Genomic DNA, 12164 nt, shown 5'->3' with positions numbered 1-12164 from the left:
AAGATGTAAGGTATTATTTTTATTATTACGAGCTCTGTATAACTGTATGTTGAATAACATGTAATTGTAAAAGAAATTTTAGTGCTTGCTAGTGTTTGCTTTGCCTGGGTCCTGGCCTCAGTCAGCTTCAGTTATGACAAGGAAGCTATCCAGACAGTTCTAAGGAGGGGAAAGTTAGAGACAGCCATACTGAAACCAACAAACGAAGTGTGTATCCGAAAAGAGTATTAAATTGCGATTATTTGCAAGCCTCGGGATTAATAACCAGTGACCTAGAAGGTTAGAAGAATTCCTAACCCAGTTAGAAATTTGAATCTCATGAGGACTTTCCTGGGACCGACTGAGTGGCCCTAGCTGTGCCTGACCCCACGCCGAGCCTGCACCTGCGTGAGAAAGAAAGGGAGGAGAACCGTGGAAGAGCTTTGACCTATTGTATTCCGGGTATCTTCAATGGTTACTTCTCTTGAGGACTTCAAGGCAAGCCTGTGAACAGCCTTCTTGTACCTGCTGGAAAACCCGAAGATCGGAAGAATTAATTGCAACCAGGAAACAACGGACTTGGAGGTGACAACTTGAACTCAGGACTTCGTGAGTCCAAAGTTTTCCGTGGTGGCTCCCGACAACCGAAGCCCTGGTTGAGACAGCTGGTGGCAATGATTCAGGTTATGAAAGACCACAGGCAAGGTACAGGTACCTCTCGGAGGCTGGCTCCTGTCACGAGCGCCATGGGCCACTCCTACTCTGACTGTGTCTTGTACCTTTGGGAAGAGAAGGTCCACTGTCCCTGATTCACTTTGGAAAGTCGTAATCTTAAGAGTCAGAATTTATGGCCACTGCCCGAATATTATCTGGCCTGTGTCACGTGGAAAGTATCTGGCCTGAGGAATACAGTAGGCTTGGGTACAAACAGGGCCATTATCTAGCCTAGCTTAAGCATAAACCCTGGACGAATCATACTTGAAATTCCTTTGCTACCCAGGGTCCTGTGGACAGAGCTGGATACCAGCACACAGGCCCCACGCTGTAGAATGGATCGCCGATGGCTAAGAACTAAGAGAGAATTCTCCCTGTCATGTTGCCCCTTCTTCCCTTACACTAAGTCTATGTTTATGTTCTGATTTTCCAATAGTTAGCAGACCCTGGAAATTAGAAGTTATCCTGACCCAAATCGAAATTGAAATGGACTCACATGATTGATTTTGCCAAAACAGGCTGTCAAAATAACGTTGCCCATTTGCTGTCCGATAAACAATTTTTAGAATAGTTTTGATTTCTAGAAAAATTGTGAAGCTGATAAGATGTTCACAGGGGACACACTCTCCACTGTTATTTTATTTATTTATTTAAATATTTATTTATTTATTTATTTATTTATTTTTGGGTTTTTCGAGACAGGGTTTCTCTGTAGCTTTGAAGCCTAACTAGCTCTTGTAGCCCAGGGATCCAACTCACAGGGATCCGCCTGCCTCTGTCTCTGAGTGCTGGGATTAAAGGCGTGCCCCACCACCGCCTGGCTTCCACTGTTATTAATATTATTAATATTTTGCCTGAGAGCATACAGTTGCTACCTATTGAGGAAACAGAATGGACAGCACACCCTTGACCCAGACTTCCATGGTTTGTTTTCCTAATGTCCTTCTGGGATCCCATCCAGGTTCCTTGCTGCACTGACTTGTAAGGCCCCTTCAGGGTTGTGACAGTTTTTCAGGCTCCCCTATTTATTCTGAGTAACTAGCAGAACACTGGTGAGGTTTGCATGAAGGAAGTTTTCCAGTACGGGCTCCTTTCTTCCGGTTAGATGAGGGTCGTGGGTTTTTGAAAGGGAACTTCAAAGGTGAAATACCCTTCTCATCGCCCCATACCAAGCATTCATGACTGATTGTTGTTGATTTAAGACTTATTTTTAAAGAAAATAAATCACGTGGAAAGCCACCCCGAGACAGAAGTGGCTCTGCACAGTCTCTAAACCGATTGTGCTGGCATAGATGGATTGGCAAGCTGTCCTGAAACAAACACATCAGGAGACGGTGCTTAGTCCAGGTCCGGTTATAAGGTTTATGCAAAGTCACTTACAGGAAACAGCGTTCCAAGCCGGGCGGTGGTGGCGCATGGCTTTAATCCCAGCACTTGGGAGGCAGAGGCAGGCAGATCTCTGTGAGTTCGAGACCAGCCTGGTCTTCCAAGACAGGCTCCAAAGCTACTGAGAAACCCTGTCTCGAAAAAACCGAGAAAAACAAAAAACAAACCCACAGTTCCTTAGCAGAAAAGATGGTCTTAAAATATAGAACGTAGCTAGGGTGCTGTATATGGAGCGCTGGGCGGCACGGAGAGCCAGCGCATGCTCAGTTCATTACACAGCACCAGCTGTGCAACCCTGCTGTTCAACCTACAGGCCTACAATCCCCGAATACAACATTAGCAGCGAACTAGACTTCCACATTCCCTGCCTCCCTTGAATTCATAACATTTCCAAATGGCTGGAGCGCTCCTAAGAGCCTGCACCATTCTTTACCTTGTAGGGAAAGAAAACACTGGCAGAGTGGCTGGTTCGTTTGTTACATAAGAGCGCCGGCTTCGTTTCAGTGATTTAACCCTGATTAAATTTAGCTGTCAGCCTTTAAAAGTTCTCAGAGCCGCGTTCCAGCCTAGACAGGGAAGCGACATGCTGGCACCCCTTTCCTCCTACCTTTGTGCAAATGCTGTTTTCAAGCAGCTAGCTAGACATCAGTCAGAGAGCAGACCTTTGCCAAGCTCCAGGTGCCCTGTTTGAATGGCTCTTCCCACCCTTGCAGCCCAGCCTGGCTGCGAAGGTGTTGGAGGCTCCCTGAGTACTGACTGGGCTTGCATCCTTTAGTTGAAACTGCTTCTTTGCTTTTGGGGCTTTTGTTTGGTAATTTATTTTTGTGTTTAAATTTGGCAAGTGGGGCTCTTTCTATTTTATTTTATTTTATTTTATTTTATTTTTTGCTTTTTACCCAAACTCTCCGACTCTTCCTGTTTTGGCGTCTTGCCCCTCTCTCCAGCCCCAGGATTTTAACTGAACAATCAAGGTTAGGCAGGAGGACAGGAACAGCTGTTTCCCGTAATGAGGGTCTTTTTATGCACTTCCTGTTGCTTTCCTGTGGAGAGGAGACAGTTGTCCTGCATCCTTCCCCTAGAGATGGCTGAGCAGGCTTGTGTGTGTGTGTGTGTGTGTGTGTGTGTGTGTGTGTGTGTGTGTGTGTGTGTGTGTGTAGCCAGCGGAGTCCCACAGACCTATACACCCATTCTGATGTGTTCTCTTAATAACTCATCTCATGCGTTCTCTGGGTGCTCACTATCCAGAAAATGAAGTGGGAGGAGCCAAAGATCTAACTCCGTGTCCCTGAAGTGGATTATAGATATCGCTGACGGCTCTGGCCGCCACAAAACATCTTGCCGGAGTATAAACTGTTGTTTTGTAATCAGGTCCATATGCTCTAGGCTTGATTGATTATCGGGGTCCATCTCAGATGTTCTGCGATCACCAACCACTTTGATCCCCTTCTTCCTAGTCGGCATACCCAGCTGTATAAATAATATTAGTCCAAGCACAACTTCCTGAACAAATGGTAAAAGGGAAAAAAAAAAGTTGATAATGTTCTATGTTTCCAGAGGCACAGGTGCTTCAGATCAGTGGGGCTAATCTTGTGGAAACAGCCGACGCTAAGCCTTTTCCTGAGACAGAAAGCTTTTATGCTTACAGGTTCAGATTCGGGAAGAAATTGGAATTTTCTTGGAGCTAAAAATGTTTCCTTTAGAGTTAATAGATTGCTAGCATTCTGTGTGGTTTTATTTTTTTTTTGAGTCATTAAAACAAATAAAAGAAAAGCCATCAAAATAAAAGTATTAAAATCTGAACTATTATGATTATTGTATTATAGCGACTAACTTCCTGCTTATGAGTTTTTCAAAGATGACTCCCATGAAAGCTTGAGACAAATACATAATTATAAAACCATCCTTCTCCATGGCTACTTTTACCAAGTGACCCACATGGAGACTCCTAGAAAAAGACCTGGCTTGGGTCCCTTAAAAATGTTTCTTAGAAAAAAAAAAAAGATTGGTCATGGGAGGCAGAGTGTGGTAGTGTACGCCTTTAATCCCAGCACATGGGAGGCAGAGGCAGGCGGATTAAACCTGGACATGTTCTAAAAAAAAAAAAATGTTTCTTAGGAGCCAGGTCATGGTAGCACACGCTTTTAATCCCAGCACTCAGGGAGGCAGAGGCAGGCTCTCTGTGAGTTCAAAGGCCAATATGGTCTACAGAGCTAGTTTCAGGACATCCTAGGCTACAAAAAGAAACCCTCTCTTGGAAAAACAAAACAAAACAAAACCCCCAAAAACCAAACAAACAAAAAGTCTCATGACTTAAGTAGAGAACCTCATAGCTGAAGAAATACAAGGGTTATCAGGATTCCACCCTACATGATGTGGATATTTCTATTAAAACTCAAAAGATATTCCTTTGTAAACTTCTAGACGAACACCAAAAGATCTATTCTAGCCTTTTTCCAGTTGAGAGGTAATGTTCTAGCTTGTCTGATTCTGGTCGTGGGGGTAAAGTCTGGTGCTTTAAGCTGGGACTCTGATCTTTGTCATCTAAATAGGGAGCTGAACTAGGATCTAACTCTATCTGTGCCTTCAATAAACTAACAATAACACTATTATAATAGTACAGGGAACAAGAAAAGAGAATTCTAGATGGCCCTGGCTATACTACTGTGTTGGCTAGCTATGTTGGCACAAACTTATTAACCATTTAGACCCTTGATTTTGTCATCTATAGAATGGTTATAGCAATAGAACTATATGTATATGAGAAGGCCAGATAAATGATTGGATGAGGTCCCCCCATGAAACATTGATCATACTGCCTGATTTTGTAATGTATGTGAGAAAAACATTACCTTCTGTTTGCCAAGAAAACATTTTTGTAAATTATTTATGTAATTTCCATCCTGATCTCACCAACTCGATCAATTTTATAAAGATGAATTAATCAAGAAAGTGGGTATGGAACATGGAGAATCTCTTTAAATTCTTATAGGCTGATGTAATGACTATATCATCAATATCCCTGCTTCAAATGTTTTTATGGAAAATAATTAGATATATATGTTCTCTTTGGCTTGCTTCCCATGACAACCAATGGATGAACAGATAGATACACTGAAAACATGGTTCCCCCAAAATATTTGACCAACAAAGAATAGTTTCTGACAAGCCGTAAAAGCCAAGTACAGGTATGTGCGTTCAATAGGGATTGTGTGATATTGGGAAGGGATACTCTGAGTCCAAGTCAGAATATAATGGCTAACTACACGTAAACTGAGCCCACAGCATCAAAGTACTTTGTTAATGATGAAACAGATGGAGGCAAGATAAAGGGGCAGTCATGAGGGCCATGTGTTGGCCAGGAAAAGGGAAGGCTCAGCTTCTACTCCCATCTGAAGTAACTGGCTGCACCTGAGGAGGTTATTTGGGCCTTCGTTCCTGATCTGCAACATCAGGAAAATTCCTGGCCAGGGCTTCTCCCAAAACCAAGTCATATGACAGCCAGAAAGGATGCCATATCATCATAGAACATTCCACAAATACAAGGGATGATGACAAGGTCCCCAGCTGGAAGGGCAAGGCAACCCTGAAGTAAGCCCATGGAAAGAAATGCCTCCTTGGTAGAATTTTTACCCCTTTGCATTTCTTTGAAATCAGCAATTTCCATTCTTAAAATTTCCTTGACTTCAGATGATGTCATATACCAACTGCTAATTTGCACAAGCACCCATTTCCACTTGGAAAGACATCCCAAACCCCAACCATTCTAGACTCATTTTCTCCCTGTGGGTTAAGAAGCTCTGTGGCCATCCTGTTTGCTTCTGCCTCCCTCCCCTGGAACAGAAACCCAAATAGGCAAGGACATCACCTGCTTAACTCACCAGCATGCCTCACACAGGATATGGTGGGGCCTTTAGTGGGTCCTCAGTAAGTGCCTGTTGAATGAAGGAACATGCGGATGTCACTTCACCAACAGGATGCCAACTGGTACCCAGAGCAAAGATGAAGTAGGGAGGGAGGGAAGATGGAGAAAGGAAGGATGGAGAGAGGGAGGGAGGGAAGAAGAGAAGTGGGCGGCAGGAGGGGGGGGAGGAGAGAGAGTGTGAGGGAGGGAGAGAGGGAAGAAGGGAAAGAGAGGGAGAAACAGACAGAGAGCAGAGAGAGAGAGAGAGAGAGAGAGAGAGAGAGAGAGAGAGAGAGAGAGAGAGAGAGAAGAAAACATTTGGACGCATTAGAAAGAACCTTGGCAAATGTTTCAGAGGTACCTCTAAGTGCTCCATTTTCTCCTATCACTATTTTCTAAGCTCTAGAGAAAGAAAGCTGGTTATTACTGATGGAAGGATCTTTCCTCATACCAACGCTTAAAATAACCCCCGAAAACCAGTAACAGTTATAGGAATACAAAGGGTTATGACCTTGAAGCGCTGCTTAAGATAACCACCTATCTGACCCTCTCAGAGAAGCGGTGGATTTCCTGTGCAAATAAATGGAAGAATATAGATCTCCAAAGCGCAGGCTTCTGATGGAAAGCAACCCCACACAGTGATTTTTCAAAATGCAGGTTGGTCTGACTCCAGTGGCTGCTCCTCCGTCATAGCCTGTCATGTAATTACTGTGGGGCTTGGTTATTATCTAAGACTGAATGAAACCGGCCCCCAGATGAGCGCCACTGGCCTTGCCACAGAATCTCTAAGGGCGCGTGATTGGCACAACCAGGGAACCTGGTGGCTGTGATCAAGTCAACTCCAGGAAATTTGGCTCCATGGTCTTTTTTTTTTTTTTTCAGCCCCAGGCTTGTGCCGCTGTTATTCTGTTAGGGAGACTGCAAAGTCAATGTTTGAGAGATGAATGGCGTGGAAAAAGTTGACCTTGGTGGCTTGGTAAATATTTGACCCAATGACTCCACCTCCCACCCCCAGCGTTTAACCTTTAGTCTCACCTGTTAGAGTCTGAAGCATGTGAAGGGCAATTTTGGTCAGAATCCTAGGACGTGAGCAGCAAGCAGAAGCTGGCATAGGCTATGTTAAGCAAACAAACAAGCGGGCTGGAAGAATCTAGAATAGCTCGGAGTAAAGTAGGAGAAGTGAAAGAGTCTGGTTTCTCAAAACAACAACAGCAGCAAAAAAGAAAAAAAGAAATCTAAGAAAAGCTAGGAAATCAGCTTTTGGGGAATCACAGTTTCCTGTGTCCTGAGACTACAGTGAATTACTGGAGCCATTCTGTTTCTGTGTCACTTCTGGGGACACTGGGATTCTAGGTTAAGAGAGACTGATCGGCCTCGCTTCAGCCAGGTGCCCACCTTCACTTTGTTCAGGATGGGGGGAGTTACTGTGATCTTTTCTTTAAAGGAAATGTGGGTCCCTTGTTGAAAGTCAAACCGCGCTAAGCATATCCTGTTGCGAGACAGCAGCTTCCTTAGTGGGAAGAGATTTGCCGCTGTGCTAGTAAAGTGCTTAGAAGTCGCCCTAACCGTGGTCAGCTCCGCGTGGCCAGTTCAGCTTCATTGCTTTCTTTCAAACTCTGAATCAATATGCTGGACATCTCCACACTAGGCTAGTATAGGCTCCCTCTCCCCAGAAGCAAGCAGGGGTGCGTATGCACCCTAAGATGTTAGGGAAGGGGAGATGGCTAAAAAGGAGCGACATTGGCTGCCAGCCTGGTAGATACCCTGACTCTGTTTGCTTGTTTGATTTTACATCCCAACCGAAGTTTCCCCTCCCTTCCCTCTTCCCAGTTCCTCCCCATTCACCTTCCCCCACCTTCTGCCCCATCTATTCCTCTACAGCTTCCCTTCAGATACAGGCAGGCCTCCCGTGGATAGGAACCAGTCCTGGCATACCAAGTTGCAGTGAGACTAGGCATCTCCTCTTCTGTTAAGGCACCCTAACAGGAGGAAAGGGTCCCAAAAGCAGGCGACAAAGTGAGAGACAGCCTGCTGTCACTGTTAGGAGTCCCACAAGAGGACCAAGCTACCAAACTCTCACATATATGCAGAGGGCCTCTGTCAGATCCACGCAAGCTCCCTGGCTGTCCTTCATTCTGTTGTGACAGCTTAGAGACTAGCCAAAACCAAACATTCTCTTACAATTGTAGGGGGACTTTTCTTTCCCACCCACCAGCTTCCAAATAACCAACATGGAGACCCAATAGTAATTTTAAATGCTCGGCCAATAGCTCAGGTTTATTACTAACTAGCTCTTACGACTGAAATTAACTCATTTATATTAATCTACATTCTGCCACATCATGTTATCTCTCTTTCATCTTGTACCTCCTGTTTCCTCTTGTCTCACTGGTGACTCCTCTGACTCTGCCCTTCTTCTTCCGCGTGTCCTTAGTCTGGTTCTGCCACCTAACCTTATCCTGTCCAGCTACTGGCCAGTCAGCTTCTCTATTAAACCAATCACAGCGTAATTTGCACAGCGTTCCGAGGGATTATTCCACAGAATCTGGTGATGTTGATTCATTCTTTTTTTCAATGAGCCATTTGTACATGTCTATCAGTGAGTGGGCATACAACGACGAATAAGGTATCATTTTATGAATGCTTTAGTACTTTCTTCAAGGACTTTCATATCTTTTGAAGAAGACAGATTCAGAAGCTCTTAGGACAGGTGAAAATATATTGTGTACTGCACTAAATGTGTCTTCTATAAATCAGCCTATTGTGGGCACATACTGATGGATAACTCAGTAACCATCTGACCTTGATTTCCTGTGCGAAATCTGGTGAGATAGTTAAACACAGGCACCCTCGGTACTCCTTTCTCAACAAGTAGCCCCCTGACTTTTTTTTGCTTTTGTATTTTCCAGACAAGGTTTCTCTTTGTAGCCCTGGCCATTTAGAACTCACTCTGTAGACCAGGCTGGTCTTGAATTCACAGATCCACCTGCCTCTGCCTTCATCCTAAGAGTGTACAGCAACACCATCAGTAAATTTCTGATGAAATAGAAAAGATCCCCTTGGTGGGGTATTATTGTTACTGACGTAAGATGGAAAGTAAGTTAGGTTAGTAGAGCCAAACCCAGGTAAATCTGGTAAAACACTGAACACATCAGCTGGAGAGATGGAGCACTCAGAGCGGATGCCAGAAAAATACAGGGCAGAGTCAGAAAAAATAGGCATAGCTGGTTTTAGTGATTTCTGGACACAGATATAAGATGTAAGATGCAGAATTTTTCAGAGAAACAAAATAAAGCATCTCCCTTGACTTCCTTTCTGTTCACCTAGACTGTGTATTCTGACTTAGCATTGGTTTGGACAGAATTTTCTTTATAAAAAAGTTTTTAATTAATTCTTTTTTTTTTTTTTAGAATTTCATACATGAGTACTCTATTTACATCACCCCCTTCAATTTCTCCCTTCCACTCAGTCTTAAATTCACGACACTTTTTCATTATTGTTACATATATATTTTTATGTCTATGTGGGTATGTTTGTATGCTTTTGTGTCCATTTAGTGTTGCTTGTACGTATACATGTTTGGGATAACCACATGGGGTTAGATAACCTGTCTAGGGGCTCTACCTAGATAAAACTGATTCTCCATATTTCAGCAGCCATTAATTGCATGTAGCTCTTCATCTAGAGATGTGTCTTTATGAGATTTCTTTCCCATCCACATTGGCACGCTAACTTGTGTTGTCATTGTGCTGATCTTGTTTAGGTGACCATATCGTTACGATTTCATGACTGTAACTTCCTGGTCATATAGAGCAAGACATTTTCTCATAGCAGACCTCCTGGTCCTCTGTCACCATCTTTTCTCTCCCTCTGCCTTGAGCATTGGGTATAGGAGTTGTGTTGCAGATGCATTTGTTGGGCTTGGGACACATGGTCAGTTGTTTGCCTCATCTCTACCGTTTTCTGTAATGATCTCTGTCTGCTGCAAAGCAAAGCTTCTTTGATGCGGGGTGAGAGCTTCACCTTGCTGTGGATATAAGGGTAAGTGTTTAGGATGCACTTAGAAGCTATATCGGTCTAGGAAAGTGGCGGTAGTAGGCTCCTCCCTTTTAGGGCACGTGACCTTACCAGTAGTTGGGTAGGTTTACAGTCGTAGCACGCGTTCCCTCCTATTCAGTAGACCTTAAACCCAGTTAGTGAGCTGTTGGCTACAGCTGTTGGATTGGTAGAATTAATATTGTGAAAATAGCCATCCTACCAAAAAAAAATCAATTTGCAGCTTCAATGCAGTTCTGGTGAAAATCCTCGTTATATTCTATACAGAAATAGAAAGAAAAGAATCCTAAAACTCACATGAAACCATAAAACACCCCAGATTGCCAAAGTAATCTAGTAAAAGGAACAACACAGGAGGGATTACCATAACAGATTCCAAACTATATTACAGAACCATAATAATAAAAACAGCATGGAAGGCAAATTCTTATTTGCTAAGGTCTTTGTTCATCACCACCTTCAAGCCTTGTAACACATACATCATTTCCTCCTAAAATATTATCTAGGAAACTTGGCAGGGACACCAAGTTACCCTTTTGGTCTTCTCTCCAAAGGCCCAAGGATATGTGTTCAAGTAGGTTCTTGGAAACAGTCCTGGAGAGCGTGCAGCATTCCAACGCCAACAAGCACACTCTAAGAATGACGGTGTGTCACAGCGATGCTTACTAAGTCCATGTTCTTATTTACACACTCATCTACGCGGCCACAGCCCACACAGTTCACACAGCCTTGCCACATCTTTATGGAGTGTTCTGCAGTATCAAGTTAGCTGCTTAGGAAAGCTGTCTGAGTACCTGGAGTCATGCGGAAAGAATTCCACAGTGCTGGGGCAGGCAGCGCTATACTTGATGGACTGCAATGTTCCCTCCAGAGACGCTCACATGGCACGGGCAGGCAGCAGCCTCTATGAGTCAGAACCCACTGCCTCCCTGTCCTTTGTACTTTGTCTTTTGAGCCAATAAAATACAGTGACACCCAGAACTATAATATCTTATCTGCAGAAAAACAAGCCACTAGCAAAGCAATGATCCGAACTCTGAGCCAGCCTCTACAAGAGCTTCCTAGAACCTTGGATTTGAGGGACCCATTTTTGAGAAAGAAAAATCAAGTTGACAATCTTCTTGAAGTTTTATCTATCTGGGAAACAGGGTACCTAAGAGGAAAAAAAAAAACATTTTAAATAAGAATTTGAGTGGCACTTAGAATTAGCAAATAATTTCTTGAGTGATTTATTTTCATTTTAAAAAGTATTTTTGAGGCAGGATCTTTTTAACTCCACCTCTGACTTAAACCCTCTCTGTGACTGAGAATGATCTTGAACTTGCTATCTCCTGCGTCTTTGTCTCAAGTGCTGGAACTTTGGATAGTTGATGCCACGCTGGGTCTGTGTGGTATCAGGAATCAAATCCAGAGCTTCGTGCATGGTAGGCAAGCACTCTACCAATAGAACTACATCTCCAAGCCCTTGAGGGATATTTCAAAAGATAAAACAAGGTTTTAGAATAGGCTAGTAGCTTCTGGAGCCTAGTATTCTCTGTGCATACTCCCATGCTTGTAGGCTGGCCAAGAAGCCATGTTCTGTGGGACATTTTCATGAACTCTAGCAGGGAAAGAACCAAAGCATCTCACCACAGCTGATGCCCTCAGATAACTTTTTCTTGATAATTTGATTTAGATTTTTGTATTTGCGGCAGCTTGGTCAGCCAGGTTTCATTTCAAATACCTTTCCTCCGGCTTCTTTGCCACAGAGCACACTAGACAGAAATGCTCAAAGTCAATTCATGCGGCTACCCCAGTTTTATGCGATTTCAATTTAAGGAAACAACAATTAGGATATTTTCAATGATGAGAAGAACTCCATTAAGCTGTCACAAATGTCAAAAGTTCCTGGATCTGTTAACACTTATGTAATTGTTCTGGAAACCCCACGCGCCGGAATAGACCTACAACGCCAGGCATGACTCACTGAATATTTCTATGCACACACTGGCTCTAAAGCACCCTCCAGTTGGGATTCAATTCTTCTAAGAACAAAAATCAAAGACAAAATATGGCACACCAAATGGAAAAGTTTTCCCTGTTCATTTCTTTTTCTTTTCTTCTTCCTTTCTTTCCTTCTCTCTTTAAG

The sequence above is a fragment of the Microtus ochrogaster genome, chromosome 24, assembly GCF_000317375.1.
Source record: "Microtus ochrogaster isolate Prairie Vole_2 chromosome 24, MicOch1.0, whole genome shotgun sequence".
Taxonomy (NCBI): domain Eukaryota; kingdom Metazoa; phylum Chordata; class Mammalia; order Rodentia; family Cricetidae; genus Microtus; species Microtus ochrogaster.
The sequence above is the reverse complement of the archived record's forward strand: the minus strand, read 5'-3'. Positions refer to the sequence as shown.